The following is a 19,735-nucleotide window of genomic DNA, read 5'->3' as shown; positions in this document are numbered from 1 at the left end:
TAGTTCATATTTACATTGCTCTTTCTGGTCTTATTAACTAACACTGCCCCCGAAATAAAAATCTCAATTTTCTCTGACAGCATCAAAATCTTTTTCTAAAAATAAAGCATAGGGGTAACATATAGTGGTTTTATTACTTATCCATACTGTGTGATCACAGTCTTAGTGGGTGAAGGTTGCTGTACCGACTCAGGACTGCTCCTGCCCTCCAAAATCTTGTCATTTAAATAGTCCCGATGATAGTATAAATTTTAGGAATTTTGGATGCCAGCATTCTTGCTACGTAGCTTGAGAGTCATTAAGGTATCTGATTTTCAGAGTACTAAAGCACAGCTCTTTCTAAAACAGGAGGTCTTGAAAAGGGAAACTCATTATTTTGAAAATTTTGGCTAACAAAATTAACATAATTAGTGCAAGCATATTCTAAAAGCTAGGATGATTTTTAATGCAAAAAGATAAAATGAGGATACTATCAATCCAATTACAACATATTAAAATATTTCTATTAACAAGTGCACTAACGGGCTGTAGATACACTTTCCTTTGCAGTCAAGCACATTTATTTCTTGGTTAAACAAAAAAGTAAGTAGGCACGCCCAAATCCCACAGCAGCATCTACACAGGTCCCTGTCATGACCCAGAGCTCATTGCATGAATGAGCCTGTACTAATGATTTCAAAAGTTAGCTCAAAAGATAAGGAATTATTGTAGAGTGGACACTGTATGCAGAGCAATTAAACTGTTCTGCTTCACATAACACTTAATAAATGGTTAAGCATTTAAGCATTGAATAAAGTGAACATCTTCAAATATCCTGCTTTGGAGGATATCTGAGCTGAAAACTTGAAATGGGTTGCTCATTTGTGGGTCAGTACATACAGAGTGGCCTTAACAAACTGTTTACTCAGAGTAGCAGGAGAGAAGTTACTTGGGGATAATGGTACTGGCATTTCTTCATACAGTGCGTTACAGCTGATGGATTTAATATTTATATTATCTTTGCATATGGGGACCTGTATCGACCAGTGTTCCACCATGCTTTTTACTGGAAAAAATGATAAACATCAATGCAACTTAATGTTAAACTGCATCTATAACTAAACCTGTGTAAGGTTGCACTGATTACAGTCAGACCACATACATGTTTAAAAGCTTTGCTGGACTGAACAAATGGCAAAAGGTTCATTTTACCCAACTCCAATGTCTCCCATATAAGCATCTACCTCAGAGCTAGTCCACTTAATTTCCTTATTATGCATGAAGAGAACTGTGTCAATGAATGCACTAAGGTGTGATTCATCAGACCTACCCTAAATATTTACTTCAGCATAAGCCATTGTACATTGTAAAACAACTAGATTTGGTAAATGAATCCCATTTCATCAAACAGTGAGAAGCTAATGTTTATTCATTTCTTTACATCTTCAGAGAAAGTCAAATCCAGATATTCTGTCTACGACCTCGTAAGTGAACAAAACTCCTTGCCAAAACTGCTGTCCAATGTCAACTATCGCTCTCCAGACATGGCTTGGGACCAGATATGGCACGGCCCAGGAAGCGACCCCCAAAGGCAGCTAGAAGATGGTCTGCCGGCTTCAGAGAGAGGCAGGCCCTACCAGTTGGTTTCAGTGCCAGAAAATGGTCCTCTGCATCTTCTACTTAGTTGAAGAACAAAAATTAATTGGCATGGATGACAAGTCTAAACTGCAACTACAAATGGAAAGGAAGAAGATAGAAAGGTAGCTTTTAAAAGAACATTTTAATGAAAGCAAGGATAAAATAAAGAATATAAACAGCAAAAGTAAAAAAAGAAGCATGAAGATGGAAAAATGGCTACAAAAAAACATTGAACTATGATATGACATTCATGATTGTGATCACTTTGGACAAATATAACAGGGAGAGTAGCTGTTATTTAAATGAATTGGCATTTTAAAACACAGTTCACTTGATACATAGTGAGAAGATCTACTCCCTGTAAATTACCTCAGAGAATACTACCAACAGAAGGAAGATAAGGAAGGAATTTCCAGAATATTGGAAATTGGACCAACTTTGTTCCTATCAAAACTAATAGTAAAGCAACACCTTGGGCCATCCTGATTTAAAGGCAGAAGCTGAGCTAGAATGACTTAATGGCCCTGTACAGGAATGAATTATTACACAGATCTCATTGTTTATGGGAGGTTGTATTCTGTAACGAAATTATGAGATGCAATGGTCAGGTTTTCAGGTGCACTCAACTTTACATCCTTCACAATGAGAAGTATGAATTGCAAGCACTTTTGAAGATCAATGTGGTTGCTTTGCTCAGCAAAGAACTATGGCCCTACAAAACTGAGTTTAGAAATAATGCATTTATGCAGAACCTTTTCATCTGTTTCCACCCCAAGATGGGAGAGTGGGATTAAAACTACTTGATTTCCTTTCAGCTAAACATTTTTTTTTTGTCTAATCACATCACTTTACTCTGATTTACATGAGTTTTAGCTTCAAGAATCACTGGTCATTGCTGAATGCAAATAAGCACAAAGTAAAATTATATTAAGTTTGCACAATTGATCTTTCATCATTTTAAATGGTGCCTTTTAAAATTTCCTGTAAAGTCAGCCTGAAATACTCCCATCGTTGACTGTCATCAAGTAGAGCAGGGTCACTTTGGGAAAACCCATTCTCAGTGATGTAAATTATAGGGTTATTATATGTATCCTAGAACAAGAGAGCAGAAGTTTTATTCAGAACAGATGTAAGAAAGCCCATAAAATCAGATGCATTACCCTCTATCTTTTCTGAGCTACAAACTAAAACTAGTTTTCATCAAATTGCACTGACCCTATTAACTTAATTTTCCATGAGCTGACCTTTTATGACTAACAATGGAAAAGCAAAACTGTGCAAATATCCATGAAGACAGTGAAATGACTTATTTTAATGAGAAGACTAAAATATCTTTCCAGCATTAGCATCTGCTTATTGTCACTGCTCCTTAACCCCTTGGTACTGGCAGTTACCACACGTCCCATTGCCAGGAGTAGATGCATGCCAGGAAAGCCTTACTGCTGGCATCACAAAGATCATTTCTGGAGTTCAAAAGATGATATAACACTGGTGTGTCATTTCAAACTGTAAAATAGCTATCAAGTACAAAGGCAACAGGAAAACACTAAGGCTTCTACTCTTTATAGCATGCAAAAATCAAATTAAGAATCCCAAGGTGACTTGTTTATTTATATCTTGTACAGTGTCTTATGCCATCCAGATGGGCTCCTCAAAAAAAAAACAAATCACCAGTATTACTCATTGGATTCTCAGATCCCCTCATTGGCCAGCTAAGAGTGGTAAAATTGTTTTGTGACCCTCAGGTCATTCCTTGATATAACACAGAAGTCACCGCAAACTCCATGGTACTACAGCCAGTCATAAACTCCCAGTTGCAACAGGCCAAGAAGGATCCATTATTTGCTCAGCTTCACAGTCCATTGAAACATTTAGTCTGCATTTTCTTGGTCTTAATTTCAACAGTTCAGAGCAAAGAAGTCAGCAGTACCCATGATCATCATTTTTTCCTCTTCAGTGAATTCCAGAAGCCTTGATGATAAGTAACCTTGCTTTGAATGCATTGCAGAAATCCGGGACTTCATGATGGCTGGATATTCACCAGCAGTAAACATGGTCCTGACAAACCCGTCCAAGGTAAAGGACAGGTACCCTTTAGTTGCTTTTTGATCTGCTATGGATTCGCAGAGGTTCTACCAATCTGAGTTAAGAGCTATAGGCACAAGTCCATGTTGTTTTCTTCAAATACCTTACTGCAACTGTGTCAGGCTTTAGCATGAGCTTTTATCACGTTATAAGCTGCCTTGTAAGCTCTGGTACCAATGCTGGGGCTACAGCTTTTTCACAACCACCTACAGCAACAACATAATGCTCATTAATAGTGATCACTCAGTCTCCAAATGTTCTGAAGCAATACCTTGCATGAATATCAAACGGCTTGATGATCTTTTCAGATCTCCAGCCACCTTCATCTTCTAAGGACTGAGGTAAACCAAAGTGATACAGGAAGCAGGATGCCATTTCCCAGGTTTCTACTGATTTTGCTGTAATAATTGACTCCTGAAAATACTAAAAGAAACAAAAAAGGGTTAACTTAATAACTTTTTTACATTTTAACACATGAAGAAACCTAACTGCACATTTTCTCTATTATGAGATGCAAATATTTCCTCTCAACTGCATGCTGACTACTGTTACAAGACCCCAGAGTTGGCAAAAATGCTCAGCACACGAAATCTTCCAACCAGGCACATAAAACGAAATGAGGATGCAAATTTTCAAAATAGATCAGTGGACAGCAACTCCCCAGGAGAAACATAATTCTGATGGGTGCTGGTCACATGAAAATATAATCCTTTCATTTAAATGCCTGAATGGCAGCCTGGCTTCATGTACAAGGCACAAGCGTGTTGCAAAAATCCTGACACTTGAGAGCCTGACAGGTAGATTCATTCTAATGAAAGCATTTCTCTCCTTGAGAACTCTGTCTTTTAAAAAGTTTAGTGCCACACTTAGCAAGGTAACTAAGCTGATCTTTTATGATTTGAACTTGGTTAGCTGGGTGAGCTATTTCCTCTAGACTGTTCCATTCTCCATCACTGTCTGTGCCAGCATCAAGACAAAGAAGATACTGTCAATGCATTCAATATTTTGCAATGGTGTGAATTCAATGGTTCCCTCATTAGATCTATATGACATTTAAGGCTTTCATTGGGGTCTACTACATTTTAGATGGAGTTTAGGGCACTGGTCTCTTTAGCCACCAACTTGAATGGCTTGGCAATAGTTTATCCAAGAAACCAACTCTCTTCCTTTTATGCTGCCACTGCTGCAGACTGCTCAGTCCCTCTAACTGCAAGCAGGAATTAGCTCACCTCTCTAAAAGCTCATGACTTCCAACCTTTCTTGTCCCCCCTTGATAAGACAGAGATCAACTTTAATTTCCTGGATGTGTTGTTAAAGCTGGGCAGTACTGGGGATGCAGTTCTACAGGCTTAAAAGGAATTCACCTTCTGTTCAGATTTAGCAGTGGTTGACATGAATATGTTTCCTAAGGGACTATTTTTATGCTGCTGAGAGGTCACTGTAAGTTTAAATATCAGGATACCTTAAGCTTTCGTATAGGCTCTTTTAATTTTGCATACATCCAAACACAACTACATTGCTTTTAAGCCTTCTGAAAATACTAGATATTGCAAAACACCTCGTAAGCTCTGGTTCAAAGAGTATCAGTTATCTGGCTCTTTTACTTGAACTGTCTGGTTTAGTGTGGTAATTGGAAAAGGCCAACAGTGGCCTTGAATTATTATTTGTTAAGCTAAGAGGCACCAGCCAGGAATAGGTCTCCATCATGCTGGTGGAATGTAGAAATCAGTCAGCCCTTGCTTCAGAGATTTGGGCTAAATATACCAAAGTGTTTAAGAACCTTAGATACCTAAAATTCATAAAAATTTTGTGGGTCTTAGACTACCACATATCCTAATGAGACATAGGTGCTTATGAAATGTTTATCCCAAGGCCTTGCTGTATTGAAACCCAGAACTGAGAAAGGTCTAAAGAAGTTGAAAACACAGCAGAAAGAAGGAGGAACAACACTAAATTGCAAAGGTTAACAAAATGTATGCTTAGGAAGTTACATATGGTTTAGATTATTACTCTTAACAGTTTCTGAACCAGAGATTTTGTTTAATCCAAAGCAGGAAACTTGTTCATTAGTAAATATGTCTGTACTATATTGTACTATGTATTCCCCTGTATTTTCAGGTTCAGCTTACTGTGTATTGATATTTAAAAATGCCAACACAGAACCCCATACTGCCTTCTTCTTAAAAGGACAGCATTAGACTTCAAATTATCCTAACTTCAAATGACTGATCGTAAAGATTTCCATCAAATGGCTCTTTTAAGACAACATTTACTGCAGCAATCAATTATGAACCCCAGATTTAGACAGTGCCTTCTCCTAAACAAACAGGTGCATACACATCCTTTAGCACAGCAAGACTCAATAAGTTTGTTTACAAAGTAATTCACAATAAATCTCACAGGTAGTTTGCTTTTCCTTCCGAATGCAGCACCAGAAAAACACATTAAATTCTAAGGAGATACGTGTCTGTGCCTGAGAATGCACTCACGTAAAAGAGGAAGGAATACACGAGAATTCTAAATTTTGAAAGGCAAATTCTTGCAATTTTCAAGAGCAATTAGGAGCAAATACAGTTTGTTACTGTTACTTTTATTGACTTCAGTGGGACTGGGTGTGTGTTAACTGTTTGCTGGTGGGACTACAAGGTTTACTATCTAAGCTTAAACTGGGAAAAAAGAAATCCTTTGCTGGTACAGAATCCGGTTCTGCCATATTGAGAGTAATGCTTGCCTAGAAGACACTAGCATTTCTCATTCTAATTTTCAGATCATAAATTACTTAGTACACTTTATAACATTTAAGTGCAACCAGCTATCATTCATTTTTTACATCTCAATTAAACACCAATACTGGAAAAGATTTATGCTTTGTGTTAGGAAATGAAGAGAAATAGAACTGCATCCCTGAAAAATGTAAATGTCAAGTCAAGTTTCCAGATTGTCTCTACCTTCCAGAGTAGCCTGATTTAGTTCTATGGCTGTGTCTGTGGGTCAGCTAGAAGCAGAAATACAGAAGAAAACGTTCTTCCAAGAAACTGTGTATATAAGGCTTTTGTAGAGACACCCCAAAATTTGGGGATTAGAGACATTAAGGAGCATTTTCTCACTGGAAAGTGAAGGATTGTTCTTTTCACCTTTCTGTCATCTTCTCTCCCCTTCCTGATGCCCTCCCTTCATGCTGAAGTGAGGCATAACACCAAACTCTCCCAGACTCAATACCCCCCTGACTGCTACTTCTGTCTGCCTCCACATTGACACCTAGTGTTTAACAGCTAACTTTTTCTGCTCAGGGCACCTTCTAGGGTAAAAACAACTGTACGAAAATACTTTAAAAACAAACTTGGTGTAAGTTTTAACCTAAAACCTGACACATCTTAGGAACAATACACCTACAACATCGCTGCTTTAAAAGACCCTACCCCCACCGAGTCAGAAACAGAATGGTTTTAAAGGTTTTCAAATGTCCTACATCTTAGGTGTGAAATTGGTAGTGAATCAGTTGGTGTGAATGATTTTATTTGAAAGGACATTGCTCTAAGCTTTCTAATTCTTCACATGCTCTTTGTAAAAATGTTTATATAGAAGATGATGGCCTTTCCATGCTATGCAGCTACAATTGCTTCAACAGATCACTGCACAAGAGAAGTGAACTCCTGCCTAATGAAAGCTGGCCTACTTGGAGTTCCTCCAATGCCCTTTTGTTAAATGTAAAGTTCATAATATTAATCAGGCAACTGCTTATACTGGAGATCAAGTGAACATTTTCTGAAATTACAGCTGAGTTTTGTCAAAATGTTAGCTTTCCTTACCAAGTACATTCAGAATGCTTGCTATCTCCTACTCTGACGTCTATATAACAAAGCCCATTCAGTAGGCAGCTCTGTGGGGCTGTACAGTGCCTGCAGTCCCAGCTGAAGGAATATCAGTACAGGAGAGAAACCACAAGGACTCAGCCAAATTTAAATTCAACAGACCACAAAAAGCATTCCTGGGGAAAGGCAAGCTGTGCCAGTGAAAGTGGGCCACATATTGTAAATTTTGGTGGCAAAGGAAAGGCTTCCATTGAAGCCTCTCTGGGATGCTGGCACGGTTTTTGCAGTCATGCTCTGCAGGGGAAAATGGCTGGTTGGTCTGTTTACAGTAGATTCACCAGCCCCCCTTTCTGAATTCTTGAAACAAAGGCTCCTCCACTCTCTGATGAAAACCGTAATCTGCAGGATGCAGAGGACAGGCTGCTGCCTATTGAACAGCCAAACTCTACATGACCAAAATTCTGCAGAAAAATATTGTTTCTGCTGGTATCTTCCTAGTACAGATCAGGATAACCTGAAGAGCATTTTCTAAGAAATGCTTTCGCTTTGTAGCCTTCCATCTTTGCAATCTTCAAACCAGGGGAAGAAAAGAATTGCCAGGGCAAACCTGCCCCAGAAGTACAAAGATATATATCTTCTTGGTAGAACTGAGATTCAGAAGAGTAGGAGGCAGAACTGAGATTCAGAAGTTCATCCAAATCTACTCTGCTTTTTTCTCCTTGGAACATTTTCCTTCCAGCATACAAGAGACCTCAGCCAACTACTTTGATTCTCCCATCCTTTCTGGTTCAGCTTCAGTTGCTTTTATTCTTCACAATTCTCTTCATTTCTTCTTCTTCCATTCCCTACCTTCTGCAGGCAAAGGTGCCATTTCCTATCTTTTCCTAGTGAGTGACCTTAATCTCTCCCCCAGTCCATACCAATGGAATTAAAATAAACAAATCAGAAGCATAACAAATTTTATATGTGACTTCTAGCAATCTGACCAGCTTGCTTATGTGCTGTACCCCTTTTCACTTTTACACTGTCTGCTGAGACCGTGAAAACTCTTCTCTTCAGAGCAGGGACTGTCTTGTGTTTGTCACAGAACTAAACACAGTTCCTAGCTGAGTCTGAAGAATCCTCTCTAATTTGCTAAAGACAATATCTGGGAAAAGTATGTCCTTCTTAGTGAAAAACAGTCGATGTGAAGTTCAGTACATCAGAGTATACTGATAAACTATCTAAATGCATTTGCCAAATAAGATACTTGTCTATTGTAAGCCATCCAAAAATATCCTCATGGCTAGGATCCCTGTAAGTATAAACATTCTGATGAAGCAAAATGATTTAGAGTTACAATTAAAAAAAATGGAGTAAGCAAAAAGATACATAGGAAACATAATACTAATCCTATCCCAAAAGATTGTGCTATCCAAGGGGATCTAGAATATTAATTAGTAAGTTGTTGCAAACCTATAAAAAATCATCCCATAATTACTCTGAAAAAAGTTGCAATTTCAAAGCTACACTGCAGAATAGCATACTGGATTAATTATGCCAGACTGCAGCAATAACCTTGAATTAAAGCTGCAACCTTCTATTTTTAAGAAACAATTGCCTTTCTGGTTGATGAAACCTGTCGTCCCATCAGGTAACAGACGTGACCAGGAAAGAGAAAAGCGATAATGAGTCAATCCAAGCTGTTTGATACATTTCAAATCTTCCTCCCACAGAGTGTAGCTGCCACAAGCTACATCACCAGTCTGGTTCTTGAAAACTCGATCTCCTCCCTGATGGGTGAATGTGTCCCAGACATTAGGGTCCTTTCCATCTGCATTCCAGTCTTCTGCTTGAAAAACAAAACTTGGTCGTGACAATTTTGACATCAAAAGACATATGTTGAATGTAAATATTTATCACAAGGTAGGCACAAACCCCTCAAAATCCTATAAGCAAAATAAGCAGTATTCCCTCCCTGCTCCTCATAATTTAAAGTAACTAGAAACTTTCAAGCATTAGTATGTATTTGCATTAGGTTTTGCATTTATTCATATTTTTGCTTACTGCTAATTATTTGAAAATCCTGTCTTAAAAAGCAGTCAGAGTTCTGACACTCTTCATACTCCCTTAGCCAAAAATCAGATGTTGCAGCTCTTGAGATATTACAGGTTTTCACAAAGGCCATTTTCTAATGCAACTTCCATCCATAAACGTAAAAGATCAGTCCATATCAAAGAAAGCCTTTAGGGTATGAGAAATACATCCAACAAATAGGCACTTACGGCTTTCTGGATGTCCTTTGAAAATCCTGACAGTCTGTTAAAAAGAAAGGAATGCCATTATGAGCCATGGCCCTAGGCATATACAAGCTGAATTAATAACATAGCTCTGCAAAACTTCTGCTTTTTGCTTAGCCAAACGTTCACAGAAATGAATTTTGAGTGCTCAAAACCCCCGCACCATTTTCTTCACTTTCATAGTTTTGGGAAATTTCTTTGCAATTCCAAAATTGAGGTAGACAGATTAACTTTAAAATATTCAAAATTTAGCTGCTGTTTGAGATTACACAGTACTAACATCACATAGTATTTAAACCAAATAAATGCACCCTTCTTCATGACAAGCTTTTTGTCTTTCCAGAGCAATGCAGTAGCTGAGGCAAACAATTCATTTTTAATGTGGAGAGCTCTGTAAACTTACACCCCTGCAAAGTGTGATTTTATCATAAAATTTCAGATAACTCCAAAATGGCCAACCTCATTTACCAGCAAGGTTTTTCAGAGCCCCAGTGAATGCACTGTTCCAGGGTTAGTCTTTAAAAACTAAAATGACATTGTGTGTTAAAATCATGTATAAATTAAATATCAGCTGGGTTGTAAGATTAATAACTATATAATAGCTACATATCAATCCTCAATAAAAGTGTTTTAATAATCAATTAGTATCATAGAAATTAGAGATGGAGGAGAACTATTAGGAGGTCATTGAGTCCATCCCCTGCCAACACAAGATTGCTCCCTTAAGTATATTCAGTACTTAATACACATCTGTCTTATTAAATCTAAGTTTAATGCAAGGTTAAGCATATTGAAGACACTTAATTTAAAGCATTACTAAAATCTGTAATATCACTTCTATAACCTAGCTTTTCAAAGATCATTGTCACATTTCATGTTCTTTACAGAATTTTATTGCAGCACACGAACACCGATACATCTACATTTGGTTGGTCAGTAAATTAAACTCTTACATGGGACAACCTTCAAAGTAGGTCAAATTTTAGATCCAGACATCTGAATTTCTCTTAATCTCAGATTTTATCACAGACTTTGTGTTCTGTCTCTATGCTCCTCGGAAAAATACAGTACTAAAATTTTTCTATATCCTGCTTCTGATTTCAAATATGCCTGCTGAAATAAATAGACATTTTGGATAAGTGCAGCAAATAACAAATAACAGTAATTCTTTGGTGGTACCTAGAATTTAGAAGCCTTTAAGAGCAGGCTTCCTGCACCATATCTATATGATATAGCTCTTTTTTCACTACAGTGGGAGTGAAGGGAGGCCAAAAGCTGCCATAATGGGCAGCTAACACACCTTCATTTAAGAACCAGCAGCTAGAGCACATGCTGAACGATTACTTTTTTGTCTGCCTTCCTCCAGCAAAGGAGATAGGAGGGAGGAGGAGAAGCATTTGATTTTCAGCAGAGTATGACACTACTACTCCAGTGGTCATTAGCCACTATGAAGCCCTGACTGGGGCTGTAGCAAACAGATCCACTTTCAAGCATTCCTCATGCTGTTCGAAGTGCCTCTCTGTACAGCGTAGAGTATCTGAGCTAGCTAAATGAAGTGTAGGAAGCAATCTAGCCCAAGCAACAGAAAGCTCCACATACACTAACGTATCCTGCTGAGCCACAATTAGTCTGCAGAGAGCTCTGCTCTGCTTCAATGAACCGAGCGTGCACCTCTAAGCTTGCTCAGAAACCTCCACACTACACAGCACTTCCTAGTGTAGACATACCCTGAGTTTTAGGGAGCTTTGGGCCAGGAAAAAACAGTGATGAGGAACTAATTTTACATTTCAAGCACATAGGTGAGATTTAGCTACCAAATCATCACATAGCATGTCATCAAATGATTAATATAAATTATCATGAAATGTGATGCATGTTCCCCATTCTCTGTAATTATTACAATGGAATAGGATAGAATGCTTTTCCATTCAAGTGAAGCCATTGAAGCAGGAATATTACTGATCAGAGTATTGAAGTTTTCACGTGCTTTTCCAACTTAGCTTTTCTTCTAATTCATCTGTGCTTTCACTTCTTGGAGGGAAATTTTCTCAGCCTGGTCTCTGCCCAAAAGGTGAAATTTTGTTTGAATTAATGCAGTTCAACTATTTGGCATATGAAAGAAATGAAGAAAACCACTTTTACCATTATAAGAATTTTTTGCAACTTTTCCCTCTCTCAAAAAAAAAAAAGGAAAAAAAAAATCAAGCAGAGGGTTGAAATTTAGCATAGAAATGGCCTTCAGTAAGAAGAAGTGCTTTTGAGTGTTCTGGTGCAAATTGATTTTGATTTGACTGAGTCATGAACCTTTGAAATCTGCACTTTGAGCATGCAGAGTACAATTGGTATGATTTTTTAGCACTTTGAAATATACAGAGTGGAGAAGGTTGTGCTGTGCATAAATACATAGCTGACAGTGAAAAATAAAGTAGCCTGTCAGCCCTTGCCTCATCCACTGTGTATCTTGTGATATGTGCAGCAACTGAGTTTGGACTCTACAAGAACTATTGCTTCAATCATGCTGCCTCTAAGTCGGAAGCGGCACAGCTTCCAAAGCTTTCACGAGGAGGAATTCCCTGTTGAGTTTCTTACTTCTGTGGGAAAAGGGTCATTTGAGTAGTGTCTAGACCACATTATAGATTTATTTTTTTTTAACATTTCTCCCACTCAGAAGCCTCTAGGAAAGCTCATTAAAAATACATTAAGAGAACATTAAAGTTGCGCATCTAGCCACTCAAAAGGCAGGAAATTATAATTTCATTCTATATGCACACACAATTCACATTTTAAAAATTAGTTAGTAGAGCTATGCGCATTGCAGGACTCAAGTTAGAATATGGCCCAGAATATTGATTCCCCGGGAACAGTGAGCTGTTCAGTCTATTAGGTGAAGCTAACTGAGCTCGTTAAAAGGTACCAAGCATGGGCAAGTACTATCGCTTTCAGCAATAACCAAGAACTAAAGGCTACATCCTCAAAGACAATTTTAGATCTACAACTCCCATTTAGGTACTGAAATCAATGGGAGTTAAGTGCCTGTATGCTGCAGGGTATAATATGAGAAAATCAGATCTATATGTATTTTAAAGGTCTCTAAACACACATTTATGAAAGGATAAAGTTTGGGGGGGTTATGGTTGTAGGTGTCCCTGTACCTTATGGGTTTAGATACCCTAATCTGCCACATATTTTCATATCAAGCTGGGCAAATCATTTTATCAGCACCTCCATTCGGCTGGGAACATGATACATGTCCCCATGGGAGGGCCTCCACAAGTCCAACTGTTAACCTCTCAGTTCACTGTTTTTCATATTCCTTGGAGATGAATTCCTAACTGAGGACCCTTTGTGAGTACCAATGTCTGATGGGGTAGTTCTCCCATCCAGTCTTGGAATAGTCAATAGTAATCTACTTAAATTAGCTCTAGAGAAAGGAAATACTCAAGAACTAGTTGGAAAATTATTTACATCTCCTTTTCTTCACCCACTCTCAACAGCTAGTGAAAGGTTCCTCCTCCATATTTCTGAGATTTGAAACATCTTTTACCCTCTTCTTACTGCTCAGGCCAGAAGTGTTTAAACACAAGTCCTACATGGATTTGCATCAGATGTAGCATCTACATAACAAAGATCAAACACTCTCCTACACGGATCTAGACTTTCATTCGCTTAAAACTTCCTTAACACTTTGGCAGCTAAAAATTGACACCTTCAATTTGATACACTGCTGTAGCTGCACCCCAAGCAAATCCAACTGGAAAAGCAATATCCTCTGGCACCGGCTGCAGAGGACAGGCGAATACACAGCATTATGCGATGCTATGGAGATGCCGGCTTCATTTGCAGACAACGGTTTCTGGCTCGATCACTCTTCCACTTGTTACAAGCAGATTTCATATTGAAGACAAAAATAAACCCTGTGGAGCTTCACACACTGAAGGGCAAGCCATGCACTTTGCATATCTCAGGATTAAAGCGGAGAGGTTCAGTCAGCTAACAGTGAAAGTGGAAAAGGCAGCAGTGGAAAAGCCTAGGGTCGTCACGGTAAAAGGACTCCACCTACTACAGAGCATTAGTACACGGAACAGAGCCCTGTTCCCTTCACTTCCCTCTCACCTCCCACCTCCCAGGCAAAGGACTTTGTGGACCCTCTACTCAACATAAATCCTTTAGTCAGCAGGCAAAAAGTCCTTTCCACTCCTTTCAGCTTCAAAATCCAGCAGCACCTCTTCTTCTCTGGCATCAAATTTACATTTTTTCTCTCTCCCAACACCAAAACAACTTGCCTGCAGTAGGTGAGAAAGGATGTTTTAGCCATTGCATGTTTAGCAGTGGAAACCAATGAGTCGAAGAGGAAGATTTGTATGGGAGTACAGACAGAACAGCTATCTTCTTCTTTAAAATCCCATGAATGCTCATTTTTTCTAGAGCAGCAATGACAACCTTATGGCATGTTTGCCAGAATCAGCATCTGCAAAAACAGCCCTCAGGTCTCTTCCTCTACCTTCTGTCAATGTTGTCACTGCTCTCCTGTCAGCAGGCTGAGAAGGGAGCAGCAGCAGGAGGACGAGTCAGGGTACGTATGGCTGTAACAAGTGGGATGGGCTGAAAGTAGTTTACTGTCCCTTCTCAGAAAACTGCAACACCTGGCACGCTAGATGGCACTACTGCAATTTTTTTTTTGACTTACAGGAGTTTTTCCCCCATTTATTATAATAGTATATCCACACCGCTTTTGCCAAGGTCAGCATCTGCACATATTGGACTGCTAGACAATAATGGATGACCACTACTATTTTTATTTCTTCTTTACTCTTCTTGCACCCCTTTGATTTTGAAATCTTTTGGGGTGAGGACCTACTCCTGCAAAGCATTATACATGTAAGTGATATTTTCTTTGATAACAGAAATAAGACAAACTTCAACATACACAAAGAGCCGCTAAAACCGTTAATGCACATAGTTTTGCCAGAAATACACACAATGAAAGAGTCAACTTCTTAGGAGAAAAAATCCTTTGTAGAGATGCAGAGAAGCTGATTTAATTCCAAAGTGCACATTGCAGAACCAGACAGTGCAGATGCAATGCAAAATAAATCAGGCTTTCACAGCAGGCAAGCATTTCCTCAAGTGGCTTTCAAAAGAAAGGTAAAAGCCCCTTGAATACAAAGGAACAAAGGGGGAAATGAGGCACAACATACCAACTTGTTCCCAAAACACAAGCTGACACATGGTCTAGGCAAACATACGTATCCTTTACATGTTTTATATAGATGACCAAAAATTGCTGCAATGAACTAGTTAATGTTCTCTGGTTGAAGCAGCTTCCTCAGGCTTTCATTTGCAAGAAGGTAAGCATTGGACAGTTAACAGTAAAACTCACCAGGGACAGCTTAAATTATGATTAATAGGTATTAATGAACCAGAGTAATAATGCATATTTTTTACATCATTAAATGTTATTGGTAGGTACCTTTGAAAATGTAAGTGACATTAAATCTTTTCCCAGAAAATGATACAATTCAATTTCACAAGAGATATAATAAATATGTAACTCAATAATAGGGCAAGCGGGGCAGACAGAAGATAGTAGCAATAAAAACCCAATAAAAAGTTTTCTAAAAATGTGTAACCATAAAAACAAGGCTAAAAAGTGTCACTGCTGATTCCCTAGCAGGAATCAACAGAGACAGAGATGGGTTTTAGGAAAGATTGAGTGGGAGGAAAATATTCCATAAGCAGTCTGGGGAAGAGTGAACAAAATTTGCCTCAGAGGTTAAGGCAGATTCACAGTAATGAGGTAGCAGGCTATGCCAGATAAGTAGGCAGATACTGAAAGATGCAGAGCTTCAAAATTCAGAGAAGCTGCGTTTATAGCAACTAATCTCAAACTCCTCCAGCAACCCAATTTCTAGATTTGTGACCCCACTTCTGGTTGTATTTCTGGACTCATGAACCGCTCCTTCTTGCAGTAGTGGGACTTGCAATTATATTTCCATTAGACCCACTGCATGTCATGGCCCCTAGGATGCACCCGCCTTCTTACTCTGATAATTTTCCCTACATCTAACAAGTAACCTGACCCCAATCTGAATTTCAGTATTTCACTGTCCCATTGTTTTGTTCAACACATGTAAGTACAAAACTATAAGAGATCTCAGTTCTACCTAGAGGCAAATTTTTTCCAGACTAGGTTTAGGGTTTTTACATTTGCACTGACACAGACTATACGTAACTAAATGAGCTTAAGCCAAATATTCCTAGGAAAAATCAAGCAGTTCTTGGATATCCAAATGTATTTGGACAAAGATATTTTTGGCAAGTCAATAAAGACCAAGAGTAATTGGCCCTGATGCTAAGGGTTGGTAATCTAACTTCATAAAATGCTAGGTATTATATTAAGGTGAAGGATAGACGGGGTTTGGTGTTGGGCCCTTAAGTCATGTGGGATTAATTATTATCAGAGGAATTGTGTCTTGTCAAAATGAGTTTTTCCTGACTGAATTCATGTTTCCTAATGTCACATTATAAATAAGTTTAATGGTATTTACTGCAGGATTTAGAAATTAAACTTTGAAGGGGTTGTGAAAATTAAAATCTCTTTCCGGAAATTTTACACTGTGCAGGAACAGAAGGATATAGCTGCCTTGGAAGCAAGACTGTAAGTCTCTGAAACAGCCAAAGATAGAAGTTCACATATTCTGTGAGTTGTCTTTGTAATTGCTACTCATAAATTTAGCTTCCCTCCCTGGCAACATAATGGAACAGCTATTGAGAAAACAAATTTACTAAAACACTTTGAAGTCTGCCAGACAAACTTGATTTTTTAATAGTAATACAAAATTAATGAATAGAGAGCAGAAGCTATACTGTCACATGTCTGAATTTTAGCAGTATACTGTTTTCTTTAGGATATTTTAGCACTGAGCTTAAGGTGTTCTCAATTAAGTTATGGAGACAGTTTCCACTTTACACTGTGGCTACAGTAGAAGATTCCTAACTTTGATCCTCTAAATTGAGCCTTAATTAGAAGCCTCTGCTGGATTGTTGATTAGCCTTTCTTCTCCCATCTCCAATGTGTCAAAATTCTGTTCCCAAACTTAAATCAAATTGGAAATGAACTATCATGTTGAGTGAAATGAAGGGTGATGACAAACAATGAAGGGTAATGATAAACAATAACTTTGAAGGGAGGCATTTAGTGCAGTACACAAAGATTAGTATTACTTCTGATCTCATTTAATAGCTTCAATAATGAGCTAGAAGAGGGAGTAAATGGTACATTAATGAACTCTGCAGATCTATTAAACTAGGAGGAGCTGAGCACACTGCTGAAAATGGAGAAATAATACAAGAGGTCACGGGAAGATTAGAAACAGGCAGAATATTGCAATGAGATTCAGTTTAGAGAACAGAAGAATAATATTTGGGTAAAAAAATCAACAGATGGTAACAGGTAAAAATCTGGAGAACTGTAATGCTGGAAGAGATTTAAAATTAAGAACATCAGGAAAACTAGGCAAGAATCTGTAACTGAGCAGCAGAGAAAAACAGTGAAATTTGGGCAAAACTATTATAGAATAAGCAAAGAAGTAATGACTTATCTTAAAGCAGCTCTACAACCATCAGCTCTCTTCTGTATTTGGTCTGGGCACTGCAAAAACAGACTATCAGTCAGATGGTTAGAGATTTTGCAGCTATGGAATTTTTTCCTGGAAGAAAACTTGAAAGTAAGCCATCCATTTAACAGAGTGTTGTCCTTCATGAAGTGAATGACATAACAGTGAGCCACTGGCTAAAAGACCATAAAAGAGCATGAGACTGAACAAATAAAATATTCTCCCACTGCTTCTGGTAATTGCATCATGCAGCTTAAATTTTTTGATATTGCTGAGGAAACTGCCGATGTAATGCCAGCTGCTATGAGCTTTCCAATACCAGATATATGTGCACAATATCTTGGAGAGCTAAAGCTAGTTGTGAGCAAGTTAATTCCAGTTGAGAAGCTCACACAAATTAATCTTGCTGCGAATAACTTGACACAAGCTACAGCGGAGTGCCAAACTAGTGTTACATCACTCCCTGTACCAGAGACAGTTTCGACAATTCTGCATGGCACAGCATTAGGATGCATAGTACATATGTAAAGTGATATTCCAGATTGGTCATCAGTCTTCAAAAGTCCTTAGTAGCTCTTGGCTGTTGAAGGCGTCGTTCTTTATTGCTGAGTGCCTCCAAATGGTATTTTTAAGTGGGCTTGGCCGCTCAGGAGTTTGTCACTGTCACTATGTCGTGACCCAACACTGAGTGTGCACAGAGCAGGGCATTGATCCACAGCTTTAAATTTGCACACTTCAGTAGAAAACCTGGCAAAAGCCCTTTCATGTAAAACCATGCTCTATTCATTTGTAACTCTGCACATCCTGCCGTTCTACGCTTCTGGATTGTTCACCTTATAGGTGAACAAGTTTAAAAACAATGAGCCACCGTGCAAAAATGTCAGCATAAAAAAAAGAAAAAACAACATAAAAAATACCAGAAGCATAGACAGAACCCCTGGTCCCTTGTGAATGCAACTTGTTTGCTGAGACAGCAACCCTTCACTCTGTTTCAGGAAGAGCTGCCTACATTTTCCAGAAATTGAGAGTTTCGAGACATTTGTAGAGCTACCTAATGGCAAACTTGCTTCATGTGATTTTGCCAGGAAAATATCTGCTGTACCTAATCAGATTGGCTGCAACTGGTTAGAATGACACATCGGAATGATTTTAAACTAAACTTGTTAACATTTTTAAAATAGAAGGCAAAGAAGTCTTACACATGTGTGAAAGCAGCAAGTTTTCCTATTTAAGTCATGAATCTGTAGGCTATTTCACTACACAGCTGAATTTTCAAAACCTTGTACATATAATCTTTGCTGCACATAACAATTCCTACTTTAAAACCAGTATGCCCCATTTTTTTACAGTATGTACACTTCAAAATCCCAGCACCTTATCCAAGGGTTACCTCACTCTGGAACACTATTTAAGTGTCCATATGAACCTAGAGGTCAAATCTGACTCTTCTGAAAATGTGGGCCCAGTATCTCGTTGTTTTGATGCTTCTGAAACTTCTCCCTTGTTAACAGCTAAATCATATTTACCCTTAGAAACATGTCATATCACCTGGGTTTTATTCCTGGGAGATTATATATATGATGTCTGTATTATTCTCTTACTCTAACACTCACAAATTACATATTTCCCAGCACAGCGCTGATCTCTCTCTTTTTTTTTTTTTTTTTTTAATTTTTTTTTTTATTTGCTCCTGACCCCACATGCCATCAACAAGAAGAAGCCAAAGCACAGCAGAGGCTCTGGAGAGTGTAGCCCCCACCCCACGCACACATCTACCCGCAGCCCCTGCTGCCATCGCATTCCCAGGAGGCAGAGGTGTGTGCTCCCGTCACATCACACGCGGGTAAAAACATTGCTGAGAAGTTTGAACACTTACAGGGATGATGAAGCTTCGTCCTCAGTCTATCAACCCTCCATGAATATCAGTGGAAATCACTAGCCAGTGCCAACCAAATTGGACAGAAAGCTAACATTTGTGAGAAAACACGGCTGAATAAATGGATAGACCAATATTTGTGTTGCAACTGATGGAATGCCTGAAAAGTAGGTGCAACTATAATATTAGGCACCAGAGAATATACTCAAAGGAGACACATTACAGATGCCGATACCACAGGAAATGCTTCAAGCAAGATGCATAAAACCACAAAAAAGCAAAAATTAAAACCCTCAGATAAATCTGGGTTTAAAACTGAATGATCATAGAAGCACTTTTTTTTTTTCCAATTCTATGCAGGTTTTCTCACCAAAACACTAATAACCTAGAAAAATTCTTAGCACATTTTACCAGTTTTTTTTCCTTTTGAGGTTTTTTTTTATTCTTTAT

General features: G+C 38.4%; 1 pseudogene; it reads right to left on the bottom strand.

Moving 5' to 3' along the window:
- Positions 1–2,574: 2,574 nt before the first annotated feature.
- LOC142032364 (cytosolic beta-glucosidase-like) overlaps positions 2,575–19,735 on the bottom strand; it is a 29,138-nt pseudogene continuing 11,977 nt past the window's right edge.

This window comes from Buteo buteo, chromosome 1 (assembly GCF_964188355.1).
Source record: "Buteo buteo chromosome 1, bButBut1.hap1.1, whole genome shotgun sequence".
Lineage (NCBI taxonomy): Eukaryota > Metazoa > Chordata > Aves > Accipitriformes > Accipitridae > Buteo > Buteo buteo.
The sequence above is the reverse complement of the archived record's forward strand: the minus strand, read 5'-3'. Positions and strand labels throughout refer to the sequence as shown.